Below are 18,758 nucleotides of genomic sequence, written 5' to 3'. Positions count from 1 at the left end.
ATAACCCACTGATGGTGAGGCAGGGGATAATATGTGCCACGGTCTGGCTGAATTATAGTTTCCACAGGAATTTTCATAATTCCTTTGCCAGTGAAGTTAGGTTAGCAGACCCTCACATCCGCTTTTTTCCCTAGGTCTGTCACTTTGGTCTGGATAGCACATTTCCTTGATTCACAAAGCCTCAGGAACAAAGGTGTGTGGGTTCCTTTCTTTCCAGCACAGGGTTACAGAGCATCTCAGTCTGGCTTTCTGAGGCCCCACGTCTGTTGCTGCTTTTCACTTGCAATATATTTCACTATCCTGTGTAAGCTTTTGTTCATTTTCACTTGTTTCTTTTGGCCTACTTAAAATTTTCTCTTCATTTACTACTCATCTGTCACTCATCTCTCTCTCTGATTAAAATGTGACAAGCTCAGTCCTTAAAAAAAAAACAACTTTTTTTTTTTTTTTTAAAGAAGAACAAAGGCTCAAGTGTCTATGGTGACCTTATTTGGTTAGAAAATTTACACACACTCTGACCTCCTTTTATAAAACTGTATTCCATCCATTTGTGCCATTTCCTGTGGCCCCGTAGGGACATGCTCACCTCATCATTTTTCAACTAATATCTGTGACCACCCTATCTGAAGTACTGCCATTCCTCTCTCTGAGATGATTTTCAAATCATTACGAAGATACAGAATTTTCTTTGCATGTTACCATTACTCCATTTGGTGTTTAACTCTGCTGAACATATTGAAAGGTTGAAAGAGACATTACTATTTTGGTTATTTATCTGTTGCCGAATGTACATGAAAAGATGTAGCTTTTTCTTCCAATGTTCACTCACATTAGCATTTTATGGCTTTAGAGATTTTTAAAGCAATTATAGCTATTCATTACTGATTGTAAAATTTTACTAATTTGGATGATGTTAGAAAAATAAAATGATGGTTTAAATGAGGACTCATAAAAAGATAGTTTGGAAAAAACCAGAAAAGGAGAAATTAAAGTATGAAATTAAAGAAATTAAAATCAAAATTAAAGTATGAAGTGAATTCCAAATGTCACTATAGACCTGGAAAGATTAGGTACAAGATAAGCAGTAGAGACACATACATAGAACTGCTTATAGAGAAACAATTTCTAAGATAAAATGAGTTGATAAGTTTGATCTAACGTTCTGGTAAAATGCCAGAAATTAAAGATGAGAATGGGAGAATGGGAAAGAGAAATTAAAAAATAATTTTGCAGCTAGAGACAAAAATCAAAGAATTTCCCATTTACAAAGGTGTACATATCAAAGGAAAAGAAACAGGGAATTAAGGTGTCCCATTTCTATTACAGAGGCACAATATCACACTTGTCAATGAAAATGCCACACTTGAAAACCTGGCCGAAGATTATTCATTATGCAGATGAGAACTTGAAGTGGTTGAATCGCTTTATTTGTCGAGCCAGAAGATGGCGCTGTTGTCAACGTTTGCAGGGAAAATACCCTCCAGGTCTGGAGGGCTCGTGAACAAAATGCGTCAAGCTGGTTTCTGCACGGTTCAGAGCAACAGAATGTACTTAGAGGAGGATTCCGTGTAGGTTTCTTTTTATCTGGGTTATGTGTAAAGGACAACAAAATATTACAAAGCAGGCTAAAATGCAAAGAAAAGTAATACAGGATAGATGTTTTAGATCCATATGCCTGTTACTTACCTTATGACTGTGTAGTTACATCTTTATATTGGCATTCTATTTTGGCTAGGTTTTTAGTTCATATTCCCCATAAAGGAAAATCCTATATCTAGCTGATTAAGGGTAAGCGGTGGACTCACTGTATTACATTTCTAATTTAGCATTATTGGAAATCTATAGAAATACTCGTGTTACTCTTGTTTCAGAGGATGTTAAAAACTTCTTGTTGGAGATCACCTTGTCTTCCTGTGGCTCCTTACTGTGGGAGGAGATATTCTCATCAGTCTTGGGACAAAAAATGGTACAAGGAAAAGCATTCTGATTTCACTCAGAGTAAACCTGAGACGAAGTTTCTTCACTGCGAAAATTCCTTTTCATTAATGTATTTTTTGGTTTGTTCTTTCCAAAATTAAAAAAAAAATTAAAGTGTGTCAAGCAAGTTAGACTTGAAGGGTAATTCCTGGACCTCAAAAGGGCAACAGGAGTGAAACACTCACAACACTCACACTAAATTTTTCCTTTTATTTAATTGTGTGTATGTGTGGCTCGGGAGCACAGTAAGGAGAGAAATGAGGGGTGATGTTAAGGTCAGGAGATGGGAGAGTGGAAGACATTCTAGCTTGGGCTGCTATAATTTTAAATACAAAATTTAATCACATCCTGTGAGTAAATGGGACTCTAAAGCTATATTCTTAAAAATCACAGAATGCTTTAAAAGAATATATTTGAAAAGGACTTTAAAAATTAATCAATAATGAAAGAATAAGGATATATTCTGCCACAGGATATCTTTTTAAAAACTGCATTTGGTATCCTATTAAATAAGGAATCTAGGTAAGCTTCTTGCATTTATTCACACAGGTGGGTACATTTCATCACCACCCATATGACTCAGACTTCTAAAAAGTAAAACATGACATTTTTGGTTAATAATAATTTCAGCAACATTTCCCAAGCATCTTTTATATCATAAACAATGTGGATCCTGATTCAGCTCTTCTGGATTCCATAATAACAGATGGATTTCGAGACTGTTTACTGCTGCTTCCCACAAACTTCCTCTTTGTAAACTACTATATTATTTATGAATCAGAAAAGTTTCAAAGGAGCCTCCTATCTGATTACTGCTTACTGATGAACTTGCATCAGAGAAACTTTTAGTCCAATTATACCCGTTTGTTATAAAGAGCTGTTATTATTCCAAAGTCTGAATTTGTTAACTGGTTACTCTGCCTGCTTCTCTGTGCCATTGATTCAGGAAGACCTTGTCTAACAGATTGCAGTAACTCAATCCACAGGAAACAATGGATAGTGAGGGTATCGGCACAGCAAAATCAAGGTAGACTAATCATAAAAAGGGTTTGTAAGCAGTGTGACTACACCAGACACTGAGATATATTTAAAATATACTTAAGAAAATACTGCAAGTAATTTTGTCTTTGAACTGGTTTTTATTCATCCTTGGGGAAAACTGTATCTAGTTTTCTGTATTAACCTAGTAACAGATGTTTATACAGTTTATAGACATTTCTGGTTACTGACCTTGCTACTTTAAATGTTGGTTTGAGTGTCATGCAGGAGTAAGTGTGAAAAAGAATGATATTGAAATGTATCTCTTTAAAGTTTATTTGATCCATCCTGATTTTACAATTTACTTTAGCAATAGAAGCAATTTCCTTTTCTGTGTGTGTGTGTCAAATGGGCACAAAGATATCCACACTCATGGGATTTTAATTAGATGCGAGAGAAGACAAGATACAACAAAACCAAACAAAGCAAAAACCTCCACTAAAATAAAATCCTGAAAAGAATTCTAACCTTACCTTAAAATTTTCACCCTCTATGCTACTTAATGATAGTCAACATGACTATGATGAATTCATTATGACTTTGATAAGAAACATATTTGTGGGGAAGTGTCATCAATTACAGTGGTTCTTGGGCTGAACCTGAGCTTGTGTGTGTGTTCGTGTGTATGACAAGGCCAGTTATGTCATCATCATCTCAAAAACATAATTGTCAATATTCTGCTGGTGAACTGAGTGAGTTCTCACCCTGCACCTAGATGCAGTCCTCACTGGGGACCCTTTGCCTTCATGGGAGCCCAGTACTGAGGCAGACCAGCTGAGTGATCCCTGGATGCCAGACTCAACCAGAAAGGAGTCTATGACAGATGCTTCTGTGTTTTATGCAAATAGCAACTTCATGGATCAGTTTTCCTTCCCTCTGCGGAATATAAGCATCTGGAAAATAGAATTCCAAGAGCCTTAGCACATTAACAAATGAACAGAAATGACCAAACAAAACAGTGGTGACAGGACTGACCAGGAATGTCAAAGAGGAATATGTTTATTAAAGCCCTAGTTTTATTGTAAATTTCCACTCCGCCTCAAACCATGGACTTTTATCACTTCCTAGTACTTTTCTTTTCATAAATGTGTAATAACTGAGAAGTATGTATTTTTTGTATATATGTCTCCTGGTCACTGTACTGTAGTTTTTGTGGATCACAGGTCTGGAATCATAGTGAAGAAATCCACACATTGGCTGAAGACGTGTTTAAAATGATTCTAAACAAAAGCAAAACCAGAACATTCTTTCCCAGAAAAAAAGAGTTGTTTTTTTTTTCAAAGTAGAAATAAGTTTCAAAGTTTATGGTTTTAGATCTAGTTGTAGTTAAATAATTGCTATTTTTTTTATATTACTGTGCCTCTTAAAATATACTTATGAAAAAACATAAGCTTTATGATTAAGGATGTAGCAAACATGTATGTATATTCTGACATTCAACTTCAGCTTTTCGATGGAGATTACTTGTATTTCAATGCATAAATAATTTTATAGAATTCATAGATTTGCTTCAATAAGACTTTCACATTATATCTAATTTTATGTAAATTTTATTCAGATTTCAATCCAAGAGTTTTGTAGGGGAGGTTAAAGGGTGTTTATCTTGATTTGTTAAAAACACACCATTAAAATTAGGCAGTGACAAATATTATGACTTTTAAATTGTTCTAAATGGCTGAATTTGTTTATTAGACTTGTGTTTATACAAAATATTTTAACTCTTTAAATGTAACCTAATTTGATGAATTGTTCATACAGGAGCCATAATTAGGAAAGAGATCTGGTAATCTCATAAATTCAACAGTCGGCTTGTATTCTTAGTAAAACCCCTCTGTAAGAGTGTTGTTTAGTGAAATAAAATAGTATATATTACATTTAGAAAAATTAATGAAAAGAAAACTTAGATTATTTTATTTTTTAAAATACTAGACTTTCTGTAGCTAATCTTTATGATTAGTACTAAAAATGTATTTCTTGCACATACATTTTTAACATTTGAGAAAACATATATTTACTCAGAATAATCATAATAAAAAATAAATGCAAATTGACAAAAAACATTTCATTTTTTCATTTAAAAATACTTCAGAAAGTAATAGTTTAAGGAGGAAAGGAAAGTAATTAGAACCATCCCTCCATAAATATATGACTAGTATATTCCTACATGTTAGTTATTAAAAGTAATCAGTGAAAATGGAGTATAGATAAGACATGGCTCAAATTAAACCTTAACCAAAAATTCAAATAGCATTTCAGCATCACGTATTAATAGAATAAACTTAATTTTAGTTTCTCATAAGTGCAGCTGCATTTTCTATTTAATTACGGGTTTTCAACAGTAGTAATTTTTCCTTGACCTACTCAATCTCCCAAGTCAGAAAATTGCTTCTTTTTAAAAACTGACAATGGCACGGTATGTTTCCAAAGAAAAAAGACAAATTACAGAAAACCATTAGTTTAAACAGATTTAAATAGCCCGAAGAAGTTCTAATAGAAACTTGGCTGAATAAGAGGAAAAGTTAGAAGTTACTTTTATTACATGGCATAACGTGAATTTTAAGATACTATCTTTTTTCTAAAAGTAGAAAAAAGAAAGATATGTTGTATAATTACAAAAAGCCCGACACATTAAAGATGACTTGTTTCTTGCTCTTTGGTAAAGGGAATTCTTTACAATTGCCAATTCATGGAGATTTTGCCTACAGCCTGGATAGTAAGGTGAACAGAGAAAGATATTTTAAAAGAGGAAAGTTCAGCTTCAAAAGCATTGTGAAATAGGATAGCAAGAAAAATAAAAACAGAGCATTGGTCTTTGAAAAGATAATAAGATTGAAGCTCAGAATTTACTGACAAATACAGAAGCAAAACATGTTTTTTGACCTAAATTGTTAAATCGTAGTGCAGAGTGTAAACACCCAGGTTTTGTTCTGAATGAGAAACTAAATAATCTTACTGATTTAATAAAGTAGACATCTTAACCACAGAGACGAGAAGATGGGAAATTTTGTTTATTTGGATCAGAGATTTTTATAGTGTATGTTTTAATCACACATTGAGTCTCCTTTCGTGGCCAGTGAATAATTCATGGGCTAGGACGCCAGATTGATGATGACTGATTACAGAAAGAAAACAATTTAATAATCAATGGATAATTCTTCACTGTTCAGTTTTCTTACTTTTGTCATGCTCATAACCTTTCTCAATTGTATGTGCGCACTGAGATTTCTCTGACTCTCTAAATGGCATTAAGAGCAAATTGCTTACCAATGAATTAAATCTGATAAAAGAATATTTCTTCTAAAGCTTAGTTATTAATACTTTCCATTATTTGTGGTGCCAACATAAATGATGTCTGTCTTCAGAGCTAAAACATGGTCTCAATATCAGGTTAATTGAGAGGTCTGGGTTGTCGACTGAACCATCAGTACCATGAAGATCCACTGAGAGCAGTACCTCCAGCCAGGGAGTCAAGGGCATGTTTTAATAAAAACCAGGGGCATCAAGACATTCAGTGCTTTTATCTCTGCTCATTTTGATAGAGTTGATATCAACAAACGACCCAGGACCCCCTTCCAAGTGCATATCTGCCAAAAACCCAGGTTGCCCGGGGAAGGGAAGTCAAAGGCTCGTATTACTATAAACTTTATGTGGCCACAATACTGATGTTTAGCTTAATTTTTTCTACTAGAGTTTCAGACGGATGTGCTATATTTTAAATTTTACTTAGTAAAATATTCCTTTTACAATCGACTGTTGCTTGTGAGGAAGGTCCAAATAAGAGTGGCCCTCAAATCTCATCAGCTTCCTCAGAAGCTATGAACTAAAAATGAAACCCATGAAGCGACCCAAAGAGGCTGCTTCCCAGTAGGGAGGAACTGAGATGAGGTCAGATGGGTTAGGAGAGAATCTGCCTTTGAAAGGTAATTACAACTTTCATTTGTGGGATAAAAACTCATGAAAAAAGAATTCTTTGGAGTAGAAGGGACCATGAAAATCTAAATAGTAAAATAAACACACGTTTACACCCAAATTCTTGTAAATTATCAACCCATAAGTGGCTGATCTCTGGGTCATAGGCAGTGACCATAAATACTGTCACCAGTGGATGACAATATATTGTATTGTCTTTGTGAACAGTTGGGCCATAAAACAAATGCATAATAATTTTGGATCCTTTTTTATGGTGTCAGGAATTTCATAAGGAAGTCTTTATAAAGCTAAGGAAGTGTGTATTCAGTGCCATGTTTACTCCTTAATTTGCTGAGATACTGTAAAATGAAAGTTATAGGTAAAAGTAAGTCGCAGGTCAGCTAGACGGAGTATTAGGACATATATATGGAGCCCCAGGACCTAGTTCTTGGTCTGTTGGAGCTCTCTTTTAGTTTCCTCCTGTATGAAATGAGGATTTAAGGCTAGATGATATCTTGTATCCTGACAAGTTCTAAAATTCTATGGCTTTTTAAATTATAAATAATGTGCCATTTGATATTTCTTTCTATTTAAAAAGTGTTACTTATGTTTTTCAGTTGATTGATACTATATTAATTTACTGTGTTAGGCGCTCAGCTTTGTAAAAGGAATTTGAAAATGCATTTTGGCATGACAAAGGAATCAATTAAAGGTCATGTAGAAAATGAAAATTAAAAGGACAGTTGAGAGCTGTTGAAATTTCTGGAAAGAAATTTTTAGGTATTACCACAAAAACAGAGAAATGCTGAGAAGCCATCTCTCACTGAACAACAGATGATTTCAAAGTTAGTAAAACATTTCTCTTCTCTCTACTACCAAAAACCCCAAAGAGATAAGAAGAGAAAGGAGAGAGAAGAGAGAGAGAAAGTGGGAGAAAGAAAAGTGGGTTCTCTATCTTTACAAGGAAGAGTTACTCTAAGTGTTCCATTTACAATCAAGGGGGTTTTCATCTTGAGTTCTATATTTTTGTATCCACTAAAAATATGTATGTACATTAAAAAAATCGCAAGGCAATGAGTCTGAAAAATTTTTTAATTACAAAAATTAAAATGACTCAAAATGAGTTTGAGCAGGTGTGTACAGGTCACAGGTCATTAGATCAGGGAAACGTCAGAGAGACTGACTGGCTAAAGTTAGAATGCGGGGGTAGCTTTTCCCTGGTGGTCCTATGGGTAAAACTCCCTGCTCCCAATGAAGGGGGCTGGAGTTCTATCCTGGGTTGGGGGCTAAGATCCCATGTACCGCATGGTGCAGCCTAAAAGCAAACAAAACAAAACAACAACAAAAGAATGTGAGGAGGAGGTTGAATGGTAAGGAACAGAAAAAGGTAGGTGGGGCAAAGGGCTCCATGATAGAAATAATCATACTTGATTACTAATTCACTGCCTTCACCTTTTTTAGCAGTAACCTTAACACTCTTTGCCTTCAGTCTGTTTTAAAATAAAAAATCAGCCACGGCCACTAAAAACCTCTTTCAATCGCACGGTTGAGGTCCTGCTGTGAAGACACTAGTTGCTTAGGAAAATCCCAATTGACTGCTGTTCCTGTTACTTTAAACTCAAGTCCTGCAGTGTTATATCATTGTCTGTAGGTGTCTGGCATGTGGCTAGACATCAGTAGATCCACACCATCAGCTTTCATTATTATCTTCATTTACTAAGAAACCACTGGCTGTCAATGGAGTGCTTTGTCAAATTATTTTAGCTGTAGTTATGATGGAATTGGTTAAAACCTTTCTACAGGGGAAGATTTCTTACAACAAGGCTGTCAGCTTGGACTAAATTCTTGATGTCCGGTTTGTACTTCACTGACTCTCCAGTGAGAGATGCTCTAAATAAAGGGCTTACTTCCACTGTCTGATAAAGATGCCATGAAGAGGTAATACCCTAAAAATTAGCAATCAGGAAGAAAGGAACTCTGACCATTAAGACGGATGGCCTTGAACTATGCCCACATCTGGTACTCTAGACTATGTCATGGACTCCAGCAGTATGGGCTAGTCGCCAGCATCAAGATATATGTCTACAGGATGTTATCAGATCCGGGAAGACTCCTTTAATTTTAGGAACATTTACTATTGTTATTTTTACTGTTATTTAGGTTAGTATTTTTTTGTTTTTGCTTTAATATTAGACTCAGTTCTTGTAAGTGTTAAAAAGCAAAATTCTCATGAATAAATTTTAAAGATCTCTTTAGCTTTATTCTGTAGTCTGAGAATTGGGCAACATCCAATCAAGCAGATAGAAAAGACCTCTGAAGAGCTATAAAGGCAGGAGATTTTATAGGCAGAAGGGAGCGGAAAAGGGTAGTTGTATAGGTAAACAAGCTAACTTGGTTGTTGCAAGGTTACTTCCCTTATAGTGGCTGGCAGAGGTCTACAAGGCAGATCACCTCCGTTGTGCTGATGGGGTGGTTCCTCTTTAAGAATCCATTTCTAGGAGAGCTGAGACTGTAATTCAGTTAAATCTGATGACGTGGGCTTAGCATAAGTAAATCCATTTGGGGCCTATTGTTCTGTCTTTAACATCAGAAGATATTAGAATTAGGGGTTAATTTCTGAGCCATGTAGAAATATTTCAATTTGTAACTCTTAATTTTTTTTTTTTTTTGCTTAAACTTCATCATGCTTAGAAAAAATTAGGATCAGTGCCACTAACTCTTTCCATCCTTAGGTCAATTTCTATTCTCAGTCTCAAAGTCACTTGCTCATTACTGCCACATATGATGGATCTGTCGATTGGCCAAATGTGTCTGGAGGTTTTTCCTCATCTTCCAAGATATTCTCCTCAGCTGCCTACACTTTCATTAGTGTAGGCATTCACATTCATTAGAAATTCAAAATATATTTTATTCTAATGAATAAGGTCTTTTAAAAGCAGGAACATCAGTTTGATTAACTTTATGAAAGGAAAGAAAATAATATTACTTGGTGGTGATAATGTTTTTGTAAATTAGGTCTCATTTTTCCATTTGTTGGAATTACAATGTCAAAAACTCTTTAGATTCATTTCAAATATTTTTTCATATTGAAAGATCTCTAAACATGAAGACTTTATATTTTTCTCTCTGCTCTGCCGTCCCCACTCCTCAATTATTGACCTATAAATGAAACCAACACTGAAATCTAAAGCACAGCAAGTTTGTCTCATATAGTTGTCTCTTAGACAATTTAGTTTTTATCATATGAAATTTCATCATCATGATATGGTGTTTTTATTCAGATTCTCACACATTTTATATTAGTTTAATTTTTTGTCAAGGAATACTATAAGAATAATTTTGTTCTTTCACGTTACCCCAATACTTGTAGAATCATAGCTAGCTTTTTTCTTTGAAACTTTCCAACAATTCATAGCAGATTCCAAAAATAACCTGTTCTTTTACCAGTGGGGAGAGAGAAGGGGGAAGGAACATGCAAAGGCAGGGGATTAAGAAGCACAAACTACTATGTATAAAATAAGTAAACTACGTATATACATTGTACAGCACAGGAAATATAGCTGATATATTGTAATAAACTATAAATGGAATATAAGATATATAAATATTGAATCACTGTATTGTTCACCTGAAATTAATATAATACTATAAATCAACTATAGCTTAAACCCCCCCTCCCCAAATCTAACCTCTTTCTATACTGTATGTCAAATTAGCCACAGAAATGTGGCTTTTGGGGATTGGACACAATGAGTTCTTCCCAGATAGTAACAGTGTCATTAGAGGAAGAGTGAAATGGTTTTAGTAGCATAAACTATTTCCGGTTTTCTCCACTTGGCAAATCTCCTGCTTTAAATTCAGGTTGCTTTGTTTAAGACTGGAATCATCTTTAATGTCACTGAAATGAACTTTTAACAAATCTATAAAAACTTGTTAAAAATAGCAACAATATTTGTGAAATTTAGTTGGGCAGCCTGTGGTATTCATACATACAATCTATGTTTTTATAAATTTAGAAGTAAGACACAATCAATATTTCTGATTTTATTCATGATTTGCCATATAATTCCCTCTCATGGATAGAAAAACATGGGGAAGATTTAGTTCGGGAATTTGGGGAGGAGGCATAGAGATCCCCAGAGATCTGGGATCTTGGACACAGGATTATATGAAGATTGTTATTTTTATTTCACTATTTTCTCATGGGTTTAACTTTTATTAAATTTAACATGTCCCATTATTTTCTGTGGCATTAAACACTTAGATAAGAAAAATAATGGTTCTGGAAATAAATTGCTAAGTGCAGTTGCCTTGTACTTAAGTGATAGAGCTACTCTAGAAGGAGAAAAGTGGCCCAGAGACCTCTTTGTGTGAAGTATCTCAACATATTGCTGTCTGTTATATTGTACCGAACACATGCACTTCTGTTTAGTAATATTTTGGGGAGCTGAGATTTAGGGCAGAAAAGATTGGAGCATCTTTGCAACTAATTCTAAAATTTTATAGGGTTATTTATTTATTGGTACTGTGATGAACAGGCATTATTTGTAATAACATTTTCAGTTTAACATTCCTTTTTTATTTAACTCTGGTTTTTAAGACCTTCGAGTTTTTCTTTGCTTTAGCTTGGGAAAACCAAATAAGTGCAAGTTTCCTCCAAGACACCTCATGAAAACATTTTTTTTTAATAAAATCAAGAGTGAAACGAGTCTATATTTATTTGGAAGATCATCTGACTACTGCTAAATGGAGTATCTCAATCTGAAAGTGAAATCTGTTTCACTGCTAAAAATTGCCAAGAGTTTTTTGACTGAGATTTGGGAATCTGCAGAAAATGTAAAAGTTTTTTTTTTTTTCTACAATAATCTGTTCAGTGAACAAGCTGTGAAAAATAGTTCTGTATTTTGTCCATGTGATGCAGCAGACGGTAAATTTCCATTTTAAAGAACGATATGAGTAGCTTCTGGCATCCGTCTCTATTGCCTTACTCGAATCTACTTACACTGACTTACAACAATGCAGTTTATTATTTCTTTAAAGCAAAAAATAAGAAGAGATCTTATATTCTTTCTTTCTTTTTTTTTCCCCATAGCTCAGCTCTATTCCTTTATCTGGGATCAGTAATATGAGGACATTTAGAGGCCTTATCAAAATGAGACTTCAAATGCTACAATTGTATTAAGAATATGTTATTTTCATGCATTTAAAACTTTGAAGAGCTTTAGTGTTAATTTACTATTTCTTTCTAAACATATTCTTTTGAGGTAGGTGGTTTGATAACAAACATTTATTATAAACTCTTAAAGGATATATTTTTAAAAGAAGTATGATTCTTATATAGACACAAAATGAACATGTGCTTAAAGATTTTTATCTATTCATTAATTAATGAAAGAAGCAGTAAGATGTTATTACCTGCTCAAAGGAAAATTCAAATTTGCCTTCATATACATATAGGTAAATAAAGAATGCTGGAATGAATTGGCAAGTAGATACAAAACTGGTGAATATTTACAGGCTAATAATCAATTGTATTCTATAGGTCATAACATTTATGTTTCTATGGACCAGAAATATTCATATTATTTTTAATTTTCTATAGCTCAAAGATTCAAAATAGCTCAAAGACAGTGAAGAGCAGAGATAACCTGGAAGGGTGTTCTAGACACTTAATGATCTTTTTGGTTTGTTTCAAACTCGTTCCCAATTTTTAACCTACAGATCCAATTAAAAAGTACTTTTAACATTTTCCACTGAAATTAATCGACTTTGTTTCCTGATTTGCATTTATCTATTTAACCAAACACCTACATGAAACAATGTCTGACACATAATAATGGTCTATTCATATTTGTTGACTGGATAAAATTTTTCTTGTGTTATCTACTGAATATTTTATAAGTAACACAGAAGTACAAGTTAGTCTGTTCTTTTGTTCCCAAATCTCAAGCTTGTCGGAAAGATTCTGAAAGAAACTGGGGATCACCTTCATGGCTTTGGTACCTACCTTTCTTTTGCTTTTGATCTTTTCACAGTCAATGACACATCATCTGAGAGAGTAGGAGATACATAAATGGCAACCATGAGTCAAATTGCCCAGTCTTCCCAGGCCCCATGGCTGGGCACAAACTCTGGTGGGTGAAGTCAGGATCACACTGGCTCTGGGGTAAGCCGCCTCTGACAGCAAAGTCTTACCTTTCTGAAGCCCTTAGTGTACCTTTCTGAGGACTTTACTGAAAGTCAGATGCTTGTCACTAGGTTGTCCTGAGTTTGTGCAGCCTCCACTAACTTCAGCTAGATGATAACCAAAGGAGTTTAGTGTCAGGTTTCTGAGGAGGTCTCTGATGCTTATACAATCTTTTTCTTCCTCACTTGTCTGATGACTGAAATTCTGTAACTTCATTCCTTAGACTTATCAATTGTGATGACACCTCTGATGTGTATATATGTTCTCTTGAGAGGGTTGAGTTATTATTAACAATTTATGTATTGCACACTTCCCTGGGGGAGAAAAGTAGTGACCACACTGTGATTTATTATCCTATTAAGATTTTGATGTGGGAAATGAGTGTCAGACAGTAGGCTCCAAACATTAGGGACGGGTCAGAGTGAGGCAAAGTCAGGAGTGAGAAAGTGGTGCAAAGCAGAGCTCAGTGTCTTCAAAAACTTCACACCCTAACCCTCTTTTGGTTAATGTCTCCAATGTATTTTTGTAAAACTATTCTGGTATTACCAGCAGCATTACTAAATGGAGGGCATTCATTTTACCGTGGAAGACTGTTAACAGAACTGAAAGCTTTCCATAATGGTGGCTATTTTTGATCTTTATTTAATCACTGGATTTCTTTGTTACTTATTAAAAGGTTTGAGAAGTTGTCTTTCAGATATTTTATCATGCTTATGCTCTGCTGCAAATCTGAATATTCTCTTACTGTTGACAAGCATTTTCATATATATTATCTCATTAAATCTTTACCATAATGCCATAGTTCTTATTGTGAGAGACAATCTTTCACTCAAAAAGTGTATTTTCCCCATTCATGGCAAGCTTTTCTGTGTGAAATAAATGACTATCCTATAGGTAGTTTGTCTTCATCAACTATATGGGTGCTGTATGTTGATGAGACTAATTACTTTTGTTGTGGTAGTCCATATCCTGCATGAAGATAACAAAAAAAGACAACACTCTGGAGCCACAGCCTGATTCATCTGCCATTTATAGGTGTGGTTTAGCTTTTCCTTCCTCTCTGGCTTTGCTGTTACCACTGAAGAAATTAGCTCTATAAACACTTCAAGTCTTGACTCACTGACACTTTGTACTTCGTCATCCGATATTTTCAGATACTGTAAAATTTGAATGAAGAAATCCTGGAACATAGGTTATCTGTTGTTCTCATTCATAACTCTCTATCAAAGCAGTAAATGGATTGGAATGAAAGTTAGACTTTGAAAAATAATGTGACTTTTAAAGATAAGAAAAAATGATCTGGTAATTTCCACTCCAAATAGCTAGTGTGCCTTTAGATGAGTGACTTAATTTTCTAAAGTGGAAAGAATAATACTTTTGGTTTAGGGCATAGAGGTATTGTGAGGATTAGGGACAGTGAAATATTCTTAGTTAAAAGATATTATTTAAATGCAAGGTATTATTACTATGAAAAGAAATAGAGGACCTAAGTCGCGTTCTGATTAAATTTGCTTTTAAACTCTTGAACCTGAAAGGCCAAAGAAGTCTATTCTTGTATATATCATTTTGTGCATGAGAGCTGTCTACCTATGTGACTTTGGATGAATTTTCATTAAATGAATGAATATGTTTCATTCAAGGACTCCTAACTAGCTTTATTCTTTCTGGGTCAGGGTCAGGAGACAGTTTTTAAAAGTTTGGGTTGTTCAGGCTGTAGGGAGAAATAATTTAGGTGTATCCTTAAGCAGCAGTTAAATTCAAATTTTTGTACACTGAATGAAATTCTAGTTTGGAAAATCCTTAATCTTAATGTACTTCAAACCATTTTTATATTTTTATTATTTCCTTAAAATAAATCTAGACCTTTTCTTAACTACACATCTTTCAATTTTTGGCTGATCAGAATCTCCACTATGTTTTTAAGCATTTTCCCCCTGCTTTTCTAGAGAACTGAATCTCCACTACTGTAAGTAGTCCTGGGATGATATTGGATTTCATCCAAGGGACTGGATACTTTCTTTTCGCTTCTCTAGTTCTACCAGGAGGTTATGAGTATCAGCACTGGCCAATTAGATGCCCTCTTCAGGAATATCTATTTTTGAGGAGATGCCAAGGTGTGGGGTGTGATTAGAGCATTTCCTAGTAGCAGCAGAGGCAGACATGGCAGCTGTAATGACGGTGACATTTTTTTCTACACATAAGCTGCGTGCTGTGCTTTATGTTTCCTTTTTATTGGTCCTTTGGAGCATCCTTGGATTTTTGCCCACACCCATAGCTGATCTTTCAGTTTTCTGTTCATTTTGTGAGCTCCACAAAATCTTCTAATAGATGCTTTTTGCCTAAAGTAGTTAGAGTGGATTTCTGTTGCTAACATCCAAGAATTCAGACTGAAAGTGCACCTGTGCTTCTGAGGAATAGCAAGGTGATACAGGGAAAGTACTTGGATGTTGCTTGGTTTTAAGGAGCCACTGACAGGTTGGCCACTATGGTTATTATGACTCTTCCTTTAGCACTAACATATGATATTGTTTGGGCTTCCCAGGTGGCACTAGTGATGAAGAATCTGCCTCCCAGTGCAGGAGATGTAAGAGATGCGGATTCAATCCCTGGGTCAGGAATCCTTGGAGAAGGGCCTGCAAACCACTCCAGTATTCTTGCATGGATCATTCCATGGACAGAGGAGCCTGGCGGGCTACAGTGCATGGGGTCACAAAGAGTCCAACAGGACTGAAGCAATGCATTCATGATATTGTTTAAACTCCTTTAGATTGTCATTCTTATAGACAAAAACAGAAATACTTTGTAAGATTCTTGTCCTAGTTCTTTTTGTATGTGGCCCAGTATTTGGAATATAGTTTTAATTCAGGCAATATCTATTGGTTGGACTAAAATATAAGCTAAATTTGGCATTCTTAAGCACGCAATAGGCAACCAATTATTATGTTTGATTAGATTCAACTTAATTTATTGAATTCTGCTGCTGCTGCTGCTGCTAAGTCGCATCAGTCGTGTCTGATTCTTAGCGACCCTATGGAATGTAGCCTACCAGGCTCCTCCGTCCATGGGATTCTCCAGGCAAGAGTACCGGAGTGGGTTGCCATTGCCTTCTCTGTCATTGAGTCCTACTATGTCCAAATTACTTTGAAGAATATAAGCCATGTCCTTTGCCCCTTAACTTTTAATAAGTTTGCAATTTCATAATGAAAAAAGGATGAAATAAGAAACTTTAGAATTTATTCCTCTACATGCACTTTGTGTGTGTGTGGCTTTGATGCTCTAGATTTGCATAGTAAATTTGAACCCTGTCTTTAAGATTGACTTCTCTCAATCATGCGTAGTCTAGTGCTAAGTATATAAAAATTGAGTATAAACTCAAAACGTACATATTGTGTGATGCTGACTAGTGATTTGGATTAGAGTTGACCTGTTACCTCTATAACCTGGGATAACTGAAATTTTACCATATTTAATTGACCTTCTGATTTTAATGATTCCACTGAAAGTAGAAACAGTATTTTATATTTTACACTAGAAGCTTGTTTTATTCAATTAATGACCATGCAGAGTATGTTCATTTATAAAGTATTGATAAAATTGAATGAACCTAAAAATTGGACTGAGTGCCAGGAAAAAACATTTAAGCCAATGAGTACATGGCCCTTATCAGAATACCCAGAAAGAGTTATAGCTATACTTCTACATTGTAATTGTAATATAGGAAACATCAATTTGGACAAGAGTGGACAGCATCCTCGGGGTCTCTATTCTCAAGGTTCTGACTGTATAGTGATTTATGAGAGGGAGAGAGAGGACTTTATATTATAGGAACTGATAACGCCCATCTCAGTATCTTTAAGCCAAAGTTTTGCAAGTATGGCTCTTCAGTGGAGGACAGGGAAGCCTGGTGTTCTGCAGTCCATTGGGTTGCAGAGTCAGACACAATTTAGTGACTGCACAACAACAAATGGCTCCTCAGACTATAGAATATGTGTGACTGCTCTGATCTGTCAGCTTTTGTCTGCTCATGACAAGAAGTTTGCTTTAGAATATAAATCATCTTCATCACCAAGGACACTGTTAAGTTTGACTAAGTTTTTTAATAGCAAGACTGTACTGATGAAGGAAGCTGGCAATTGATTTATAGTCTGACACGAGTTCCTCATTTCATTGTAGACTGAAAACAAGTACTTTGTAGGTAAATCACCTTGAGCAGGGCTGGTTGGTACAGTGTCACCTGGGCTGCTTGTTCAACTGTGGCTTTAGGGCCACAGAGCATGCCTACTGAAAATAATACTTTGTGGAGGAAACTTCTAGCAATCCTCAGAACATTCTCAAGACAGGGGGCAAAATTTATTTTTCCAATTTTCCCAAAATGTGAGATGATATTATTTTGAACATTTCCATGAAAATAAGAGAGATGGTCAGTCTCTCCAAGGTGAACATGAATATCTCTCTGGTTGAAGTTGCACTTTCCCCCCATTTTGTGATGTTACACATTCTGAATACTGATAGCAAGACTATGTGGACAGATACATTAACTTAGAGAGCTTCCTATATTTTAGGAATCTTTTCCTTGGTTTCTCTTATACCATCATTAATTCAAAACAAGGCTCTTACTAATTATCCTAGGGGAAGAAATATGATCTAATTGAGATTCATGTAAAATCCTTATTTCAGCAGGATGAGGAACTTTCTATAATTTTGAGATAATAATTGGGGATGAGATTTTAATAGAAAAACAAAATTGAATCTGTTTGTCTTCTGGGATATTGAAATTTCTTGACTCCTAAGCTTTTGAACGGTGGTGTTGGAGAAGACTTTTGAGAGTCCCTTGGGTTACAAGGAGATCAAACCAGTTAATCATAAAGGTAATCAATCCCAAATATTCTTTGGAAGCACTGATGCTGTAGCTGAAGCTCCAATACTTTGTCCACCTGATGCAAAGAGCCAGTTCATCAGAAAAGACCCTGATGCTGGGAAAGATTGAAAGCAGGAGGAGAAGGGGGCGACAGAGAATGAGGTGGTTGGATGGCATCACTGACTCAATGGACATGAGTTTGAGCAAGCTCCAGGAGTTGCTGAAGGACAGGGAAGTCTGGAGAGCTGCAGTCCACGGGACCGTGAAGAGTCGGACATGAATGAGTGACTGAACAACAATAGGATGAATAAATATTTGATTAGCATCAGTTGATCATGATTTGTGAAGGTCCTTCAGTTTGGGGACAGCATAGAGACACATGTGATCTGAGAGTTACAGGTTCAGCTGCTCAGAGTTTCAGGGCGCAAGGAGACTATCTAAACTGATATCCCGCTGTTGGCCATGTGCAGTCTGAGAAAGCCTTGTCACCTGAAATCAGGGAACTTCTCTTTTGTTGTGAGGGATTTGAATTGCAGATTGGAAGGCAGGATCTGAAATAGATGAGGCTGAAATTGGGGTTCTTGGGACACTTGATACAGGAAGTCAGAGCTATAATTTTTAATAACTCATTCTATTTCTTTGTATGGAGTGGGATTTAGTGATTTTGATTGATATTGTTGTTGTTGCTGAGTTGTGCCCAACTCTTTGTGATTCCATGGAGGCTACTAGGCTCCTCTGTCCCTGGGACTTTCCAGGCAAGAATGTTGGAGTGGGTTGTCATTTCCTTCT

This window comes from Moschus berezovskii, chromosome 2 (genome assembly GCF_049115385.1).
Source record: "Moschus berezovskii isolate FMDL1 chromosome 2, NW_MosBer_1.0, whole genome shotgun sequence".
NCBI classification, from domain to species: domain Eukaryota; kingdom Metazoa; phylum Chordata; class Mammalia; order Artiodactyla; family Moschidae; genus Moschus; species Moschus berezovskii.
Note: the sequence above shows the minus strand (reverse complement) of the source record.